We start from the raw sequence: 19832 nt of genomic DNA on the forward strand, positions 1-19832 counted from the left end.
ATTGGAGGGTCTTAAAGTTTCCATTTTCCCTTTCCACCATCTGATAAAAACACATATATACCTATAATGTGTTTGAACACTAGTGTGAATGAGAATGATCTCTTAAAACAAAACAAACACTACAAAAATAATTTTAGTATAGACTGAAATGGCAGTGGCAGGAGTCTCATATTGCCAGAAATTGAGGGGCATTTCTTAAACCTGCAGGGAGGAAAATCACTTGTTTTCTCTGTAGTCTGTATCATGATAACAGCTGAGCTAGAGAGAAAAGAACAGTTTTTCAAAAGGGGGGTGTTTACATGTAGAGACCTGGATTCCTTCAACTGGCTTTTCAAATTTCAGTTGTTAAATGGATCTTGAGTGTGAGTGGGGTAGGGGCAGAGACAGAGGGAGACACAGAATCTGAAGCAGGCTTCAGGCTCTGAGCTGTCAGCACAGAGCCTGTTGTGAGGCCTGAACTCACACACTTCGAGACCATGACCTGAGCTGAAGTTGGATGCCTAACTGACTGAGCCACCCAGGTGCCCCTGTTAGTGGCCTGTGTTAATTGACCACTGTCAGATGGCAAGTATGTAAATGTCTCTTCATGGCTTCTTTACGGAATCCCTGAAAGCCTTTCATGGTTAGGATGTAGCCAGATATTGGTAAGGAGTGGTTTTGAGGAGTCCAAGGGCAGTTACAAGACAAAGTGATCAGCTTGCTTTTTGTTTCCTGTTGATATCGGAGGTGTGCTTCTTACCTGGCTTTGGTCCATGACTCAGGTGTTAACCGGTTGTATAGCTTTCCTGTATTATCTAGTTCAAGCCTCACAGCATCTCTGAAAAGTGGCTGGAGCAGATGATAATTTACCTGTTTTGTCAGTGAGCCCTGATCCCTAGAATGTTTGGCGGCCTACCCAAACATTGGTGCCATTGGTGGCACTGCTTTGGGTGTGCAGTGGAATAGCCTAACTTGTTAGATGCCCTTGCCTGATCCCAGACATGGGTGTCCATGCTGTTGCTGACATTCCCCATTGAATCCATTCCCTGGGTAGAGTGAAGGAATGTCTAGTTGGATTCTTGGGGGATCACAGTGTTCTTAGGGGACAGAGCTACAAAGTGTTTACTGCTCAGTGGGGCTAGAGAAATGTGGCATGCTCTTTACTGGGCTTGATTGACTTACTGAATCTATAAACCTATTTTTCTCTAGATTTGAGTACGTTTATAAAAGATGTTTGAACCCAGTTATCCGTGTCATTTTCTAGAAAGGCTTTGTTCTGATGATGCCTTTTGTAGAAGAACATACTAATCTAGTCTAGTTATAAAGTTTTATTCTGGGAGTTCAAGGAGTATTTATTCATACCTACTATGTGCTAGGCTCATGCTGGGTATAGAGAGAATAAAGGTAAAGCCAGCACAGGCCAGCTTTGTCCTCAGGGCACTTGTGGCCTACTCAGCAGAGAGTGGACTGAAATGTTCTCTGAAAGAGGTGGCAGAATGTGGGCTTGGTTTTGAGGGATGAGCAGGAATTTCTTAGCAGGTGAGACCTGTTGGACCTATAATGAGTCTGGTTGGTAACTGGCATAGAGTCAGAGTGCTAGGCATTCTGGGCACTCCTTAAATGTAAGAAAGAGCTGAAGAAGGAGGGGCTATGTTTCAGCTAAGAGCTTGGCACAAATTGATGGGCTTCAGCTGCATTTTGCTGAGTCACCAATACTAGGAACCTCAGGAGTGGGTCTGGTGGGGTGAGGAGACATCAGAGCCCTGCCAATGGTGCCAGGAGATAAGGGCATCTGGGTTGATCTTGTTAGAAAGCCAATAAGGCCCTGAAGCTGAGGATCCCTAGGGGAAATGATTGTTTAAGCAGAGTTTGTGGACCTGTGGGTGTCCCTGGCTCTTAGTGATGACACATGGAGGGTGTGGCTGGCCAGGCTGACAGATGCTCCAGTGTGACCCTCAAAATAGACTGTAACATCATCCCAGCAGGAGCAGTCTTCTGACATGTGATGGGTGGCTCTACCCAAGAACAGTAAGCCTGGGCTGGAACACTGGATGGAGTTGAGGTGGGGCTCTTCTTTGCAGCTGGGGCCCAGGCCCAGGCCTAGGCCCTGGCCACAGTCAGCCTGCCTCTGCTTGAACTTGCAGCTGACTTCCTTTGGCCAGGCAGCAAAGCATTCATCATTAATTCTGTACACCACAATGAGGCACCCATTGTTTAGTCTTAGTCCCAGGCTGGGACCCGTGAGCACAGGCATGAGGCCCATCCAGAGAGGAGGCAGATATGCCTATGCACATGACCTCATGGGGTGGTATAGAAAAGTCCATTCTATAGTGTACGCTATACCCAGGAGTGGCCCAGAGGTTGGGCTTCCTCCTGTACCTGAGAGTTTGGGGAAACCTTCATAGAAGAGGTGATGATGCTAAATCTGGAAGGATGAATTAGAAGATTTCAGGTTCTCACTTTGTTGAGAAACATGCTGTAGGTAGAAGGAATAGTGCATAGTGCTCTGTGAGGAACACAGAGCATGAGGTAGGCAAGGGCCAGATTGGAAATACCTTGTATGCCTTGGCAAGGGAGTATGGGCTTTATTCTGAGGGAAGTAGCAGTGTTTGAGGACTTTTGATCTGCCCATACTTTTGAGAGTGGATAGAGTAGAAGAGACTGCTGCTCTGGTGCAGCCAGGCCCCTCTTGGTGAGAGCCCTGTCCAGTGTGGGCCAGTAGCTTTAGGTCCTACACTCCAGGCATGGTTTTCCAAAAGCAGATGTCTTCTCTCTCTCTTGGCTGGTCTTTCTTCTGTGTGGTGAGATATATAGAAGAGGGATGTAGAAAACTGGTGGGCAGAGAGGCTTTCTGGGGGTGAAAGACTCTGCATGTGCTTACTCTTTGGTTTTTTGGTTTTTGCCAAGTCCCATCTGAAAGACAACACTGTCCATAATTTTCCATGGAGACTCAGAGAGCCACTCACTCAATCAAGATCACACCTGCCATGTTCCTGGTCCAGAGAGCAACTTGAGATCTGGCCCTCCAACCTAGAGACAGCATGTGACTGGTCCCTCACCCTGAGTTCCTTCACTCCAGTCTCTGTACATTGTACAGAGCCATTGAGAAGTAGGTGTTCATCTGTGGACTTGGGGAAGGCTTTGTCCTACCTGCCCTCAGAAGTAGGGTCTGTCCTTGCCCAAGGCAGGTACAGATGGTGGTTGTGCCCTGTTCTTCCTGACTGCCCTGCAATTCTGGTGGCCTCATGGGCAGATGCTGAGCTTTGGGTTGCATCTCTCCCCAGTAACACATTGCACTGTTTCTGGAGACATGGAGTATTTGGGTTCTGGAACGTCATGGAGTGTGGTATTGCTTACCTGTGTTGGGGGTTAAAGCCCAGGTCTAGCTGGGCATACTGAGATGAAGCTCTGGTACAGGGTGAGAGGACTGGAGTCCACATGGTGTCCACTTTTCTGGTAGGACTTGTTCCTGCACTGAGCACATCTGGGCTTCCCTGGGACCTCCCTGCTCACTGTACGTCACCCAGGCTCCAAGTTGTGAGCTGAGAGTGGGGAGTATGGCTTCTTTCTTTATAACTGGGGACTTCCTTAGTCAAGCATCATCCTCTAGAGAAATTCCTAAAATTCACTGCGTATCCCTCCTCCCCAGTTACTGTCCTCATTGTTTTTTGTTTTCTGGAATGTTTGTTCTTTTCCCTAGATGGGTCACCATGCAAGGGAGATTCCCTGTTAGAGGAGAAGCAGGAGCTCATTGTGCTAGAGCACAGGAGGATGGACTCAACAGCTCTGCATGGCAAGCGTGTTGTGCTATCCTATTCTGGGGCCATTAGGAAAGAATCAAGGGTCCCCGAATGGGTCTCTGTGGTCAGGGGTCAAATTGGAAAGAAAGGACTGATCACTGGGAGAGGGATGAATAACACCCATGTCTAAATGCAAGAATGTTCCTCTGCTTCTCCAGAAATTCTGCTCAAAATCCACATGAAATATCTTTGTAGCTCCAGGATCCTGGTGTTTTGTTGTAATTGAAATGTGAGGTCATGGCTCTACTGCTAGAAATGAGGCTGGGGAACTTAGTGATAGAACAGAGCTCAGCCTCTCTGTTATGAAGGGGCCGGAAAGCACAGCTCTGGATTGTAGGGAAGTGGGGAGGGGCTGGGTAAGTCTTTTGCACCCCTCTTAATGTTCTCTTCCTCTTCTACCTCTTGGACCTTAGAGATGACCTGGCATTTCAGGGAAGTTTACCTTAGATTATAGAGATGGCAAGTGTCAAGGCTCAGATACCCCAACTGCTCACTCAGCTTCGGTAACAAATGTTACTGACTGATAACAGTGCTCGTCCTTAGAGCCCCAGAAGTTTTCCTAATGGGCAGTGTACCAGGCAGCTGCTATTTTTTGGTCAGAGTTTCATCATGAGACAAAACCTACTAGCTCTGGGGGTAGAGGCAGTTGGAAGATGAGAACCAGTGGAGAGAGGAGAAAGGCAGTTGTGCCCAGATGGTGAAAGGGCTCAGCTCATCTCTTCTGGAGGACATTGCTGAGGTGGAGCTGAACCAGAAGGAAAGAAGCAGAGGGGATGGTTTGCTGAGTAGAACTGGTTATAATCCAATTTGCAAAGCCATATATCTGTAATTTGCGTGGGCTGTTTTATAGAATGCTCTCTTATTTTTTAATTTTAAATTTTAAAATTTTTAGTATTTTTAAACTTTTATTTAAATTCTAGTTAGTTAACATACAGTGCAACATTGGTTTCAGTAGTAGAAATCAGTGATTATCACTTACGTACAACACCAGGTGTTCATCACTGTTGCCCTCCTTAATACCCATCACCCATGTAGCCAGCCCATCCCTCATCCACCTGCCTCCATCAACCCTGTTTGTTCTCTGTCATTATGAGTCTCTTATGGTTTGTTTCCCTCTCTCTCTTTTTTTTCCCCTTTCCCATATGTTCATCTGTTTTGTTTCTTAAATTCCACATATGAGTGAAATCATATGGTATTGTCTTTCTCTGATTGACTTATTTCATAGTACATAGTATTAGCATAGTATACTCTAGTTCAATCCACATCATTACAAATGGTAAGATTTCATTCTTTTTGGTGGCTGAATAATATTCCATTGTGTGTATATATACCACATCTTTATCCATTCATCAGTCTATGGACATTTGGGCTCTCTCCATAGTTTGGCTATTGTTGATAATGCTGCTATAAAAATTGGGGTAGAATGCTTTATTTATTTATTTGTTGTTTATTTATTTTGAGAGAGAGTGTGGGGGAGGGACACAGAGAACGGGACAGGGAGAAAATCCCAAGCAGGCTTCACACTGTCAGCACGGAGCCCTATATGAATCCATGAACTAGGAGATCATGACCCAAGCCAAAATCAAGAGCTGGACACACAACTGACTGAGCCACCCCGGTGCCCCTAGAATGCTCTTATGTATGTATATATGTATGTGTGTAATCATATTTTTATTTTATCTTCAATTTTTTAATGTTTATTTATTTTCAGAGAGAGAGAGAGAGAGAGAGCGAGCGAGTAGGAATGGGGCAGAGAAAGAGGAGCAGAGAGAGAGAATCCCAAGAAGGCTCCATGCTGCCAGCACAGAGCCTGATGTGAGGCTCAAACTCACAAACTGTGAGATCATGACCTGAGCCAAAATCAAGGGTTGGACACTTAACCTATTGAGCCATCCAGGCACCCCTATTTTTTATTTTTTTTTAAATGTTTATTTATTTTTGAGAGAGAGTGCAAACAGGGGACATACAGAGAGAGGAACAGAGGATCCAAGCAGGCTATGCACTGACAGCAGAGAGCCAGATGTGGTGTTCGAACTCATGAACCAAGAGATCATGACCTGAGCCAGAGTCAGCTGCTCAACAAGTGAGCCACCCAGGCGCCCCTAGAATGCTCTCTTTTAATAACAACTGTTGTGCCAGGAGTTTGTTGGTAGTTATATTTGCTTTTTTTAAAAAACCAAAATGTAAATAATACATAGAATTTATCAACATCTGACACAGTGTACATATTTATTTATTTATTTAAACTAAATTGTTCAAAAAGATTTTATCTTTAAGTAGTTTCTACACCCAGTGTGGGGCCCCAACTCACAACCCTGAAATCAAGAGCTGTACACTCCACTGACTGAGTCAGCTAGGTGCCCCTGACTCCATTTTAAAAACGGCAGAAGGACCGAGAGATGCAGTTTTAAACAAATCTAGGTTATTGCCGTTATGTATGTTCTGTCACTTGAGGCCAGTGCAGAAAGCAGGTACCATTCCAGATAGTTTAAGCAGAAAATGGTTTAATATCTGGAATTTGATGTTTTCAAACTCATTGAAACTTAGAGCTTCCAGGTAATGGTGGGTGAGGTTACTTAAATAAGATGCCCTCCTGAAAATAATGAAAGATGCTCGGTTACAAACCAGCAAACTCAAGGCCAGTTTCTGGATGAATACCTATAATTAGAACATTAAGGGTAATGTCTGAGTAACTAAGGGCATTTGCTGTGTCCACACTCAGCTATGCTCTAGCTCTATAGTTACATAGGGCCAGAGAAGTAGAGGTTAGGGCCCGGAGCCTACTGGATATGGGGTCTGGTGGGAACTCTTTCATATTAAGTTAAGGTACCAACTACCTATACACTCTGGTTAAGGGCAGTGTATTTGGTTTCTGAATGTGACAGGCTCTGGAAAGGCAAGGCTTGGTACTTGAGATTCCCAAGATTCTTAGGGAAGAAGCCAGAACCCGGAGTGTGAGTAACCTGTCTGGGGCCACCCATGGGGACTGTTGTCCCCCTTTCTGTCTTGTGGCTCTGTGGGTGTTTTGACAGTGCCCTTGGCAGTGGATGCATGAGGCACTCCAGACCCACGTTCAGAAACACCTTCTTCCCAAGAAGCACATCCTGACTCAAAGCCTTTTGCCTCAGGCATGTTTTTCCTTGAATGGTGCTGGGTTCAGTTCATTCATCTCTGTAATGCCCCGTCTCTCAGTGGGGGACCTGCACAGAATTGGGCTCAGCAGGTAATTGGATGGCTTCTTAGCAGAGGGGCAAAATGGGGCTGTGGCTGCTAGAGGAGCAACGTGTGTACAGCAGCCAGTGTCCTGATGGACTGTGGCTTTAAGCAAGCCCATCAGACTATGAAATAAATATTAGCCCTTATTTCAGACCTAAATGCCAGTTGGTGTTTTTCCTGAAATGTCTCCCAGGGGCCATTTGTAACCGTGGTCCTAGAGATCTCTTGTTAGGGAGGCTGTTGATTTCTTTATCTAGGGCAGGTTCTGATAAGAACAAGATTGCCAGCCTGCTGAGCTGTGGCTAAGGTGTCAGATGTCAAGATGAAACTATCAGGTAAGATTCTAGTAGCTCTTCAGGGGTCTGGGGCAAGGGGGAGGAGCAGTGGTGACAGACAGAGCTGATACCTTCCCTTAGCCTCCAAGAGCTGTCTCAGCCCTAAGGCTGGGGAGCTTGTCTCTTTTCTCTCCTCTTTGTCGCTTCCTACCAGAGTTCTGTGGGCCTGGAGACATTCAGTTGATGGAGCTTAAATTTAAAATGTTCAGGTCCCATGATCCTTGGTTCATATATTTTAAACAGCATTTATTAAAAGTGCCTGTGGGCTTGCCAGCCCATAAAATCCACATTTTCTATAAGAAGAAATTGATAGAAAATAAAAAGAGCTAGGTCTGTGTTCTTTACTTTTGTCATCTGTTATTTGCTTATGGTGAGGGACTTCTTTTGGCCCTGGTATAAGGCCAGAATCCTCTGATGCTTTCCACTGTACTCTGTGCCAAGGCCTCCTTGTCTCATCTGGAAAAGCCAGATGAGGCTAATGCTGACATGCAGGGCCCTAGGAGTGTTCTTGGTGACTGTGTGTGTGTGTGTGTGTGTGTGTGTGTGTGTGTGTGTGTGGTAAAATATTGGTAACAAAAAAAAGTCGTTTTAACCATTTTTAAGTGTACAATTCAGTGGTATTAATTGCATTCACAGTCTTATGCAATCTTCACCACCATTTTCCAAAACTTTTTCATCACCCCAAACAAAACTCTGTACCCATTAAGCAATAATTCCCTATTCCCACCCACCTCCCAGCACCTGTAACCTTTCTGTTTCTATGAATTTGCCTATTCTAGGTATTTCATATTGATGGAATCAGACAAAGTTGTCCTTTTATGTCTTGTTTATTTCACTTAGCGTAATGTTTTCAGGATTTATAGTTATCTCCTGAAACGTGAGATCATAACCTGAGCCGAAATCAGGAGTCAGAGGCTTAACCGACTGAGCCACCCAGGTGTCCTACCTAAAATAATTTTTTTTTTTAATCTTTATTTAAATTTGAGAGAGAGAGAGAGAGAGAGGGGGAGAGGGAGAGAGAGAGAGAGGCAGAGCATGAGCAGGGGAGGGGCAGAGAGAGAGGGAGATGGAGAATCCGCAGCAGGCTCCAGGCTCTGAGCTGTCAGCACAGAGCCCGACATGGGGCTTGAACTCACGGACAGTGAGATCGTGACCTGAGCTGAAGTCAGACGCTCAACTGACTGAGCCACCCAGGCGCCCCCTAAAATAATTTTTAAGTAGGTTCCATGCCGTGGAGCTTGAACTCACAACCCTGAGATCAAGATTGTGAATTCTACTGACTGAGCCAGCCAGATGCCCCCAAAATTTTAATTTTGATGAAATCCAGTTTATCTAATTTTTTATTTTGTTAATCATGATTTTGGTGTCTCATCTAAGAATCCATTGCCAAATTCAAGGTCATGAAGCTTTTCCCTGTTTTGTAATAAGAATTTTATAGTTTTGGTTCTTATATTTAGATTGTTACCCATTTTGTGTTAATTTTTATAAATGATATGGAGGAGGGGTTCAACTTCATCCTTTTGCATGTAGAAGTCCAGTTGTCCCAGCACCAATTGTGGAAGAGACTATTCTTGCCCCATTGAATGGACTTGGCACCCTTGTTGAAAGTAATTTGACCATAGATATGGGTTTATTTCTGGACTTTAAATTCTATTCCATTTGTCTATGTTCCTACCTTATGTCAGTACCACACTATTTTGATTACTGTAGTTTTCTAGTACATTCTAAAATCAGGAAGTGTGAATCCTTTAACTTTGCTTTTCTTTTTTCAAGATTATTTTAGCTACTTGGGGTCCCTTGCATGTCCATATGATTTTGAGGATTGACTTCTCCAATTCTGCAAAAAACACTGTTGAAATTTAGGTAGGGATTGAGTTGATTTTTGTGGATCAGTTTGGAGAATATTAACAATACTCTCCATCTTAACAATACTAAGTCTTCCAATCCATGAACACAGGATGTCTTTCCATTTATTTGTGTCTAATTTAATTTTTTTCAGCAGTGTTTTATAGTTTTTAGTGTATGACTTTTGTTTCCTTCGCTAAATTTGTTCCTAAGTATTTTATTTTTTTGATGCTATATTATAAATGGAGTTATTTTCTTAATTTCCTTTTTATTTAGTTTTTATTATTTATTTATTAAAAAAATTTTTTTTAACGTTTATTTAATTTTTTTTTGAGACAGAGAGAGACAGAGCATAAAGGAGGGAGGGTCAGAGAGAGAGGGAGACACAGAATCCGAGACAGGCTCCAGGCTCTCAGCTGTCGGCACAGAGCCCGACGTGGGGCTCGAACTCACAGACTGTGAGATCATGACCTGAGCCGAAGTCGGATGCTCAACCGACTGAGCCACCCAGGCGCCCCTTTATTTATTTTTTTTAATGTTTATTTTTGACAGAGAGAGAGAGAGACAGAGTGTGAGTGGGGGAGGGGCGGAAAGAGATGGAGACACAGAATCCAAAGCAGGCTCCAGGCTCTGAGCTGTCAGCAAAGAACCTGACACAGGGCTTGAACCCACGAGCCATGAGATCATGACCTGAGCCGAAGTCGGATGCTCAACTAACTGAGCCACCTAGGTACTCCTTAATTTACTTTTTAGATTGTTCATTGGTAGTATATAGAAACACAACTGCTTTTTGTATGTTGATCTTGTGTCCTGCAACTTTGCTGAATTCATTTCTTTTAGCTCTAGTGAGCTTTCTGTGTACTGATGGGATTTTTTTATAAGATCATGTCATCTGCAAATAGAGATAGTTTTACGTATCTCTTTCCTGTTTGGATGACTTTTATTTTTTTTTCTTGTTTGATTGCTCTGGCTTGGACTTCCACTACAATGTTGAATAGCAGTGATGAAAGGTGGCCATCGTTGTCTTATTGTAATCTTAGAGGAAAAGCTTTCAGTCTCTTACCATTGGGTTTTCATAAATACCCTTTATTGTCTTGAGAAAGTTCCTTTTATTCCTAGTTTTCTGAGTGCTTTTATCATGAGGGAGTGTTGGATTTTGTAAAGTTTTTTTTCTACGTCAATTTAGATGATCATATAGTTGTGTTTTTCCTTTGTTCTATTAATGTGTTTTATTATATTGGTTGATTTTCTTATGTTAAACCACCCTTGCCTTCATGGGATAAATCCTACTTGGTCATGGTATGTAATCCTTTTAATACATTGTTGGATTTGGTTTCCTACAGTTTTCTTGAAAATTTTTGCATCTGTACTTATGAAATATATTGGTCTGTAATTTCCTTTACTTTTGATGTTTTCTTGGTGGCTCTTTGATTGCTGTTTCAGGGTCTACCCCATCTTGGGCTTTCATCTGGGTACAGCACATTTGTAACAGTATCCAGACATTATTCTGCCAAGAATTAAAGTCTCTAGGTCAGAGCCGGGAAGGAGCTTAGGAGCCCTTTAGTCCAACCTCTCCTCTTCTTATAGGGAACTTGAGATGTGGGGTGAAATCCAAGACCCACAGTCCTGAATTAGACTCGAGTGTCTGAGACCGGGCTTCAGAGTCTGGGGTATTATCTCTGGAGCCCGGCTGCAAAGTGTTCCAGTTACTTTAAAACTCTTCAGGTGCTTCTCATCAGGAGGCAGGAAAGGAGTGTCAGACTTGTTGCCACAGAGGTTCCTCCGGTAGAGTGCTCCAGGCTGTCTCTCAGGACTGGTTGGGTAATAACAGCAAAGTGGTGGTCTCCTTCCCTCCACATGTTGTTGTATATCTCTGGAGAGTGTGAGATTCCAGAGGCCTGGTTTCTAAGGTCCTGTCGTCTGTTCACCACTAGACCAGTTTGGGTCATGGAAGAAACTCTAGTCAGTTGGAGCTGTGCTGAGCCAGTGTCACTGTAGGAGGGTCTCCTGGGTGTGTGCTCTGGGTTGCGCTTGGGACGCACAGGGTGCTACATGAGCCAGAGTCCCAGCTTCTCCGCTGAGCAGGGATTTTGACCATTTCCTGCTGTTTCTGAAGATGTGCTTTTCTGAGGTAGCCTCTGTCCTCCTGTCAAGGCTCAGGGAAGTAAGTGGGTGTACTGAGGAGCTGACCATGAAGGCCAGGTCCTCCAGTGTGTCCCTCTGGCACTGAAATGTTGCCTTGGGACAATCCAGGGAGAGTCTGATGGGTGAGAGCCAATGACCTTCACAGTATGTGACCACCAACTGTCTCGAAAATGATTTTTCTCTATCAAAGTAATTCATGTTATTTGTAGAAAATCTGGAAAACCAAAGAGAAAAAAGAAGAATCTAAGCTGATCGGAGTGTGCTTGCATCTCCGCGTGACTGCAGGGTTTTGCAGACAGTTGCTTTTATGGGAGAGTCAGCAGAGGTGGGAGGTGGGGGGTGAAGGGCAGCACAGGCCCCAGAAATCACCAGTCCATTTTCATTGCAGGTCATTTTCCAGGGCCCCAGTTTGCCCCTACTGCCTGCCTCCATGTCTTCAGGGCAGACATGGCTCTGTGGTCAGCTGAGGGCCTTACCACAGCTGCTGCTCTCCAGCTCAGCTGAGGCCATGCTCACTTGCTGTCCTCTTCTCTCTGGAGTCCACGAGAGACAGAGTTGCTCTTCTAGCTCTAGCTTGTGTTGTGTTGTTAGCAGTGAAGATAGAAACTGAGAAGGTAGAGGGCCAACTCATGGTCTCACTGCCATGAAGAGCTTATCCTCTGTTTTCCCTCCTCTACATTTACTGGCTGTCTCACATCTCTGACAAATGGTATTTTCCATCTTGCTGCCCTTTGGAAGAAAGGAGTAAATCAAATGGGTTTACCCTACTTTCAGTCATGATATGGGGTAATAACTTTGCCTCCAAGCTCCTCAGATATATCCTGCTGCTTGAAAAGAAAGCCCTAGTGAAGATGCTAAATATAGGGGAGCTAAGTGCTGTCTGTTTCAGTTATCTGCTTAGGGAATGAGAACCCCTTGTTGCCTCTCTCCCGTGACGAAGTCAGCTTGTATCTGTTAGTGTTCCCACCATTACCAAAAAGGAAGCAAATGCTCACCTCCTTTTTTCCTTGGCAATTGTTTTTTAATGTCCCAAGATCTAGGCCTTTGAAAATGGCCTACTTTACTAGATTCCAATGCTAGAAAAGCCTCTAGTGCCTGAACTGAAGCACAGTGGGTTTGTCCAGTGTCCACCAGCAGCTCTTCCAGCACCGTGCCCAGGATCCAGTTCAGTGGCTACATTAAAGGCTGTCTGGACTGATGGAGATAGCTGAAGAATAGTCTCTGACAAGCTGACTGGGGTGTATGATGAACCCAGTGGCAGAGGTGAGATTTGAATCTGGGTTTGTCTGATATGTTTGCGCTGATGCAGGTATGTTTTTTGTTTGGGTGCTTGAGCACAGTGTAAACTCCAGGGCTGGAACAGAGCTGGTAAAGGACTACTACTGACAGGCCAAGCACCCGGGCTCCAAAGTTTGCAAGTGGGCCTCAGAGAATTGCCCTTTCTTTGGTGACTGGTTGTGCTTGGCTGTGCCCTGGGCAGCTCCTCCCCCATGCATAAGTTTACTGTGTTCTAAAGAACACTTGGCTCAGGGTTGTCTGGCTGGCTCATTCAGTAGAGCATGGGACTCTTGATATTGGGGTTATAAGTTTGAACCCCACATTGGGTATAGAGATTACTTGAAAATAAAATCTTTAAAAAAATAAAGAGCACTTGGCTCTCTCCATGTCTTGCCATCCTCATTGCTTCTGTCCTGTGCAGCCCTGTCATCTTCCACTAGGACATTTTGGTAGCCTCTAGCTTTGCCTTTTCTTTTCTTTTTTAAAAAAAAAAAATTTTTTTTTAACGTTTATTTATTTTTGAGACAGAGAGAGACAGAGCATGAATGGGGGAGGGGCAGAGAGAGAGGGAGACAGAATTGGAAGCAGGCTCCAGGCTCTGAGTCATCAGCCCAGAGCCCAACGCGGGGCTCGAACTCATGGACTGCGAGATTGTGACCTGAGCTGAAGTCGGACGCTTAACCGCCTGAGCCACCCAGGCGCCCCTCTTTTTTTCTTTTTTAAATGTTTTTATTTTTATTTTTGGGAGAGAGAGAGAGAGAGAGAGAGAGAGCGCGCGCGAGCCCACGTGCATGGGGGAGGGGCAGAGAGAGAGGAAGACAAAGAATCCAAGGCAGGCTCCAGGTTCTGAGCTATCAGCACAGAGCCCGATGCGGGGCTCAGACTCACAAACCTTGAGATCATGCCCTGAGCCGAAGTCGGGCGCTTAACCTGAGCCACCCAGGCGCCCTTAGCTTTTTTGCCTTTTCAATCCATTTTACACATATCAGTGGTTTGATCAGTGGTGCCCGTTTCTAAACCCTTTCTGCATCTTCCTATTGACCTTCTATGTTCAAACTCCTTAAGCTAGCACGCAAGCTGTGCATGAATAGCCTGTTTCCTGCTGCAGCTTTGACTCTTTTTAGGTCTACCCAAACTATGATGAGCCACACTGATTTCTCTCAGTTCCTTGACTGTGCGCTGCTTTTTGGCCTTTATGCCTCAGCACATTCTGCTGCTTCTGCATGGAATGTCCTCCTCTTATTTCCCTTCATCTCCTTTACCAGAGCTTGGCTCAGCCTTTATTTCCTCTGGGAATTCCCAAGTCAGTGTACCCCGAGTCTCTGGTTTGCTCCTGACGTGCCAGTGGAAACTGTCAGAATGCAGGGACTGAATCTAGGCCCTACCCTTGTATCCCTAGCACCATATTGGGCACAGAGAATCTTTATGGAATGGGTGAATGATCTCAAGAGCCTCTGTAAAAAGAAACTTACCACACCTGGGTTTTTTTAAGCTTATTATTTGACAAAAAGAGAGACCCAAACTGAAATTCTGTCCCCATTAAACAATAACTCCTGATTCTTACCACCCTCTAGGCCCTGGTAACCACCATTCTACGTTCTTTATGAATTTGACTGCTCTAGATACCTTGTATAAGTGGAATCATACAGAATTAGTCTTTTTGTGACTAATTTATTTCACTTCATGTGATGTCTTCAGGGTTCCTCCATGTTGTAGTATACATCAAAATTTCCTTCCTTCCTTTTTTTTTTTAAAGTTTTATTTTTTAAGTGATCTTTATGCCCAACTTGGGGCTCAAATTCACAATCGCAAGGTCAAGAGTTGCATGCTATTCCATCTGAGCCAGCCAGGAGCCCCGGAATTTCCTTCCTTTATAAGGTCGAGTAATACTCCATTATGTATATGTGTCACATTCTGTTTATCCATTTCATCCATTCAGCAGTAGACACTTAGGTTGGTTTGCTTCCACCTTTTGGCTGTTGTGAATAATGCTATGAATACACGTGTAAAGATACCTGTTCAAGTCCCTGTTTTCAATTCTTTTGGGCATGTACCCAGAAGTGGAATTGCTGGATCATATGATAATTCTATGTTAAAAATTAAACATTAAAAAAAATTTTTTTATTAACATTTATTTAGTTTTTGAGAGTCAGAGAGAGACTGAGCATGAGCAGGGCAGGTGCAGTGAGAGGGAGACACAGAATCGGAAGCAGGCTCCGGGCTCTGTCTGAATCGGCAGCGCAGAGCCCTGTGTGAGGCTTGAACTCACCAACTGTGAGATCATAACAGAGTCGAAGTTAGCCGCTTAACCGACTGAGCCTCCCAGGTGCCTCTTAATGTTTGTTTATTTTTGAGAGGCGCCTGGGTGGCTCAGTCGGTTAAGCATCCAACTCTGTTTCAGTTCAGGTCATGATCTTAATGGTTTGTGGGTTCGAGCCCTGCGTTGGGTTCTGTGCTCACAGTGCAGAGCCTGCTTGGGATTTTCTTTCTCTCCCTCTCTCTCTGCCTCTCCCCTGCTCACGCTGTTTCTCTCTCGAAATAAATAAATAAACTTAAAAATTTTTTAATATTTATTTCACTATTAAAATTTTTTTTAATGTTTATTCGTTTTTGAGAGAGAAGAGAGGGACACAGTGCGTGAGTGGGGGAGGGGCAGAGAGCAGGAGATACAGAATCTGAAGTGGGCTGCAGGCTGTGAGCTGTCAGCACAGAGCCCAACCAGCGGCTTGAACTCCCGAACTGCGAAATCATGACTTGAGCCTAAGTCGGACACTCAGCTGACTGACTGAGCCATGCAAGTGCCCCTAATGTTTATTTATTTTTGAGAGAGAGAGGAAGAGAGTGTAAGCAGGGGAGGGGCAGAGAGAGAGAGAGGGGATCTGAAGTGGGCTCTGTGCTGTCAGCAGAGAGCCTGATGTGGAGCTCCAACCCACCAACTGTGAATTCATGACGTGAGCTGAAGTTGGATGCTTAATCAATTGAACCACCCAGGCACCCCATTTTTAAATTTAAATTAAATTAAATTAAATTAAATTATATTAAATTAAATTAAATTAAATTTTTTTTTTTTTAGAAAGCTTGCACACCCATAAGCAGGGGAGGGGCAGAGGGAAGGAATCTTAAGCAGGCTCCACGGTCAGTGTAGAGCCCAACACAGAGCTCAATCTCACGACTATGAGATCATGACCTGAGACGAAAACAAGAGTCAGATGCTTAACCTACTGAACCGTGTTTTTTATTTTGTTTTGTTTAATTAAAAAAAATTTTTTTAAGTAGGCTCCACACAAGAGTCACATGCTCTACCCACTGAGCCAACCAGGCACCCCTGTTTTTTGAGTTGTATGAGTGCTTTGAATATCCTGGATATTAAACCCTCATCAGATAGATGACTTGCAAATATTTTCTCCTTTCTCATCGGTTGCTTTTCACTGTGTTGATGGTGTCCTTTGAGGTATAAAAGTTTAAAATTTTGATGTGGTGTACTTTTTTTCTTTTGTTGCCTGTGCTTTGGGTGTAATATCCAAGAAATCATTGCCAGTTCTAATGTAAACTTTTTCTCCTATGTTTTCTGCTAAAAGTTTTACAGTTTAGGTCTTTGTATTTGATCTGTTTTAAGTTAATTTTGCACATGGTGTATAGTAAGTCTTCAACATCATTCTTCTGCATGAGGCTATCCCATTGCCCCAGCATCATTTGTTGAAAAAACTGTTATTTTCCAATTGAATGGTCTTAGCATCTTTGTCAAAATCAATTGGCCATATATGGGAAGGTCTATTTCTGTGCTCTCTATTCTATTACTATGGTCTTTATGTCTGTCTCCACCACTGTTTTGATTATCATAGCTTTGTGGTACATTTTAAAATCAGGAAGTGTAAGTCCTCTAACTTTTTTCGTCTTTTTCTAGATTGTTTTGACTAATCAGTGTTCCTTGAGATTCCATATGAATGGCATTAAATCTGTGTATCACATTGGGTAGGTAGTATTGGCATTTTAACAATATTGTCTTCCAATTCATGAACACAGATGTCTTTCCATTTATTTGTGTCTTCTTTAATTTCTTTCAGCAACATTTATAGTTTTTAGTGTACAAGTCTTTTGCCTCCTTGGTAAAGTCTGTTCCTAAGTATTTGATCCTCTATAATGCTATTATAAATGGAATTATTTTCTTAATTTCCTTTTTTGATTGTTCATTGTAAGCGTGTAGAAAAATAACTGCTTTTCATGTGTTGATTTTGTATCCTTCCAACTTTGCTGAATATGTTTATTAGTTCTAACAGTATTTTTGTGGAATCTTTAGGGTTTTCTACATATAGAATCATGTCATCTGTGAACAGAGATGGCTTTACTTATTCTTTTCCAATTTGAGCTCCTTTTATTTCTTTTTCTTGTCTAACTGCTTTGGCTAGAACTTGTAATACTCTGTTGGATAGAATGGCAAATGCAGGCATCTTTGTTTTGTTCCTGATCTTAGGATACGTTTTTCAATCTTTCACCATTACATATGCTGTTAGCTGTGGGCCTATCATATATGGCCTTTATTATGTTGAGACAGATGCCTTTTATTCTTAGTTTGTTGCATATGACTGAGATGTAACTTAACATACCATACAATTCATCCACTTAAAGTATACAATACAGTGTTTTTTAGTATATTCACAGGGTCCTTACACCTTTTTTACCCTCTGCTTATCTCAGACTGGTTGGATAATAGTTTTCATGTGCATGAAGACTTGCTGGAAGGTAGAAGGCTGCATCTTTTTGTAATTTTAGAACATCATACTTTTGGAATAATGTCACCCATTGTTTGAAGAGTTGGGACTCAATTCTTTTGAACACTGACTCAGTGCTGACTTCATATGAATATGCAACTTAGGCTCCTGTGGGGCTGCTCCCAGTGTCATTGACACCTGCAGGTGACATAGCTCCCAAGTGTGGGTAATGGATCCTCTAGGTGCTTTACCCTTAGTTCATCCACTTGGATTTGCAAGTTGACCCTAGAGTTTATGTAAAGGCTTCCAGGCCATCCACTGGTAACCACTGTCCCATCTATGGGGCAGAGAGTTTATAGGAGGGTGTTGAGGGCTAGCTTCTGGAGGTGGAAAAGGCTTCCACAATGCAGAAGCCTAGGCAAGTTGTGTTTGAATACTTGTGCCTTAGTAGTTCCTCATTCCCATGGAAGCTTGTGGGATTAAACTCTTGTTGCTGTGGCCAAGCTGTTTGACCTTCCCTATTTGCATTGACCTTAAGTGGTCAAGGGTCATCTAGGAAACATGTGCTCCAAACACAAACCCTCATCTTAGTGTCAGGAAGCCTGCATGCCAGGGATGGGATCACATGTAGTATTGAGCAGAGGCTCAGGCCCCTCCAAACAGGGCAGGGTAAGTGGGCCGACATCCAAGTCAGGGAAATCCCTGGTTATGTTGTACATGATTATGTTGATTAATGACTTCAGGGCAGTTGAGGTCATTGGCTGCTTGGTCAGCTGAGGCATTAAGAGAATAGAGACCAGCTTTTGGTGGCCTCTACCATATAAAGTAAGGAAGCTGATTATTTGGGCTGCTGTTTTTCCAGGAAAAAGTACAGGTTTTAATCTAATAGGAATCTTGCCAGCAGTCTTATACAGCTTCTCCCAGTGGTTCTTCAAGGCCCTTTTTTGGCAGGAGGTAGCAGGCAGTTTGAGAGCCTGCGTCCTTTGAACTGTGCAAGTCCCTCTTTGAAGTGCTGTTCCTTTCCCTTCCCTCCTCTTTCCCCTAACTTCTGCAGGCCAAGTTATCAGGGTCATGTGTTGGTTGGTGTCCTTTCCTGGTTCCTGCCAGCATGATGGGGTAGCTGGTTTCAGAGGAAGATGTGTGGGTCAGAGCCTTCCTTCCTTGCCTGATCCGATCCTTTATTTGGATGGTAGAGGCTGCTCCCCCAAAACCCAGTGGCACAGCCAGCCAGAGAAGGGCAAAGGAGCATTACTGTAGATGAAGGACTTGCAGAGACAGTAGCACCATGTTGTGGGAACTCTGGTAGTGGTAGAAACAGGTACATAGGTGCATGGAGCATGTCAGGGGTAAAAAAGAAATAGTCCAAGATGGGGAAATGTATGTGGAAGTGTTCCTTGCAGAATTATTTACAGTAGGGAACAGTTGGAATGTAAATGTATAGCTACTTGGAAGTGGTCAAAATAAGACAACCCTGTGTAATTGCTTTAAAAAACATTTGTGTGTGTGTGTGGTAAAATATACATAACAATATTGACCATTTTAATCGTTTTAAAGTGTAAGTTCAGTGACATGACCTGCAACCGTAAAGTTAAACCTCAGCCCTCTTGGTTGGTGTTTTTAGTATTCTAAGCTTCTCAACTACCTGTTGGCACTCACATGTAGTTGATATCAGGCATCATGTGTGAGTTTCTACTATTTTACTCTTAGAAGGTAATGTCTTGTTTCTCATATTTAAGTTCTTGGGGAAATACCTGTTTCCTTGTACACTATAAACAGGCTAGAAAACCCTGTTCATTTCCTTTTCTTTCTTTTTTTTTTTTACATTTATTTATTTTTGATAGAGACAGAGCACAAGTGGGGGAGGGGCAGAGAGAGAAGGAGACACAGAATCCGAAGCAGGCTCCAGGCTCCGAGCTGTCAGCACAGAGCCCGACCCAGAGCTTGAACTCACAAACCATGAGATCATGACCTGAGCCGAAGTCGGACGGTTAACCGACTGAACCACCCAGGTGCCCTTGTTCATTTCCTTTTCTGGCCTGCCCACTCATGAGTGCCACTGAGACATCTTTGACAGAGGTGTGCAGCATGGGCCCTGCCTTGGCTGTGGGTAGCTTAGTTGTTTAGGTACCTGGGTAGGAGGAGTGTGTGGGGGGGGTGTCTCTCAGGGACTTAAAACACCCTCCCCCTAACACTGGATGATCAAGGAGGTCAGCAGTGAATGTATGCAGTGAGGGTAATGAGTTTGGAGATACCCAGAGAAGAAGCCCCGTGGGAGGGGTCTTGACAATCCTGTGTGAAAGTACATTACATGGCTGTACTTTTTCCATGTCTTGGTCCTTGTTGAAGAGTGGCATGTCCCCATGGGCTTGATCTTGTATTGCTCTGCCACGTACAGGATTGAACTACTTACCTTAGGTACTTCTTAGGGACAGATTCCACCACCTTAGCTGGAGCCAGAAACCAAGGGACTGGAAGCAGTGATTTCAGGAAACTTTTCTCTGAAACTGAAGGCAGTGGTTCCTGGC

The 19832-nt window shown here is 43.8% G+C and overlaps 1 protein-coding gene across 2 annotated transcripts in view; it reads left to right on the forward strand.

The window, feature by feature from the left end:
- Positions 1-19832, forward strand: part of RANBP10 (RAN binding protein 10) — a 63134-nt gene that overhangs the window by 2355 nt on the left and 40947 nt on the right. The window lies entirely within an intron of this gene.

Source organism: Lynx canadensis, chromosome E2 (assembly GCF_007474595.2).
Source record: "Lynx canadensis isolate LIC74 chromosome E2, mLynCan4.pri.v2, whole genome shotgun sequence".
Lineage (NCBI taxonomy): Eukaryota > Metazoa > Chordata > Mammalia > Carnivora > Felidae > Lynx > Lynx canadensis.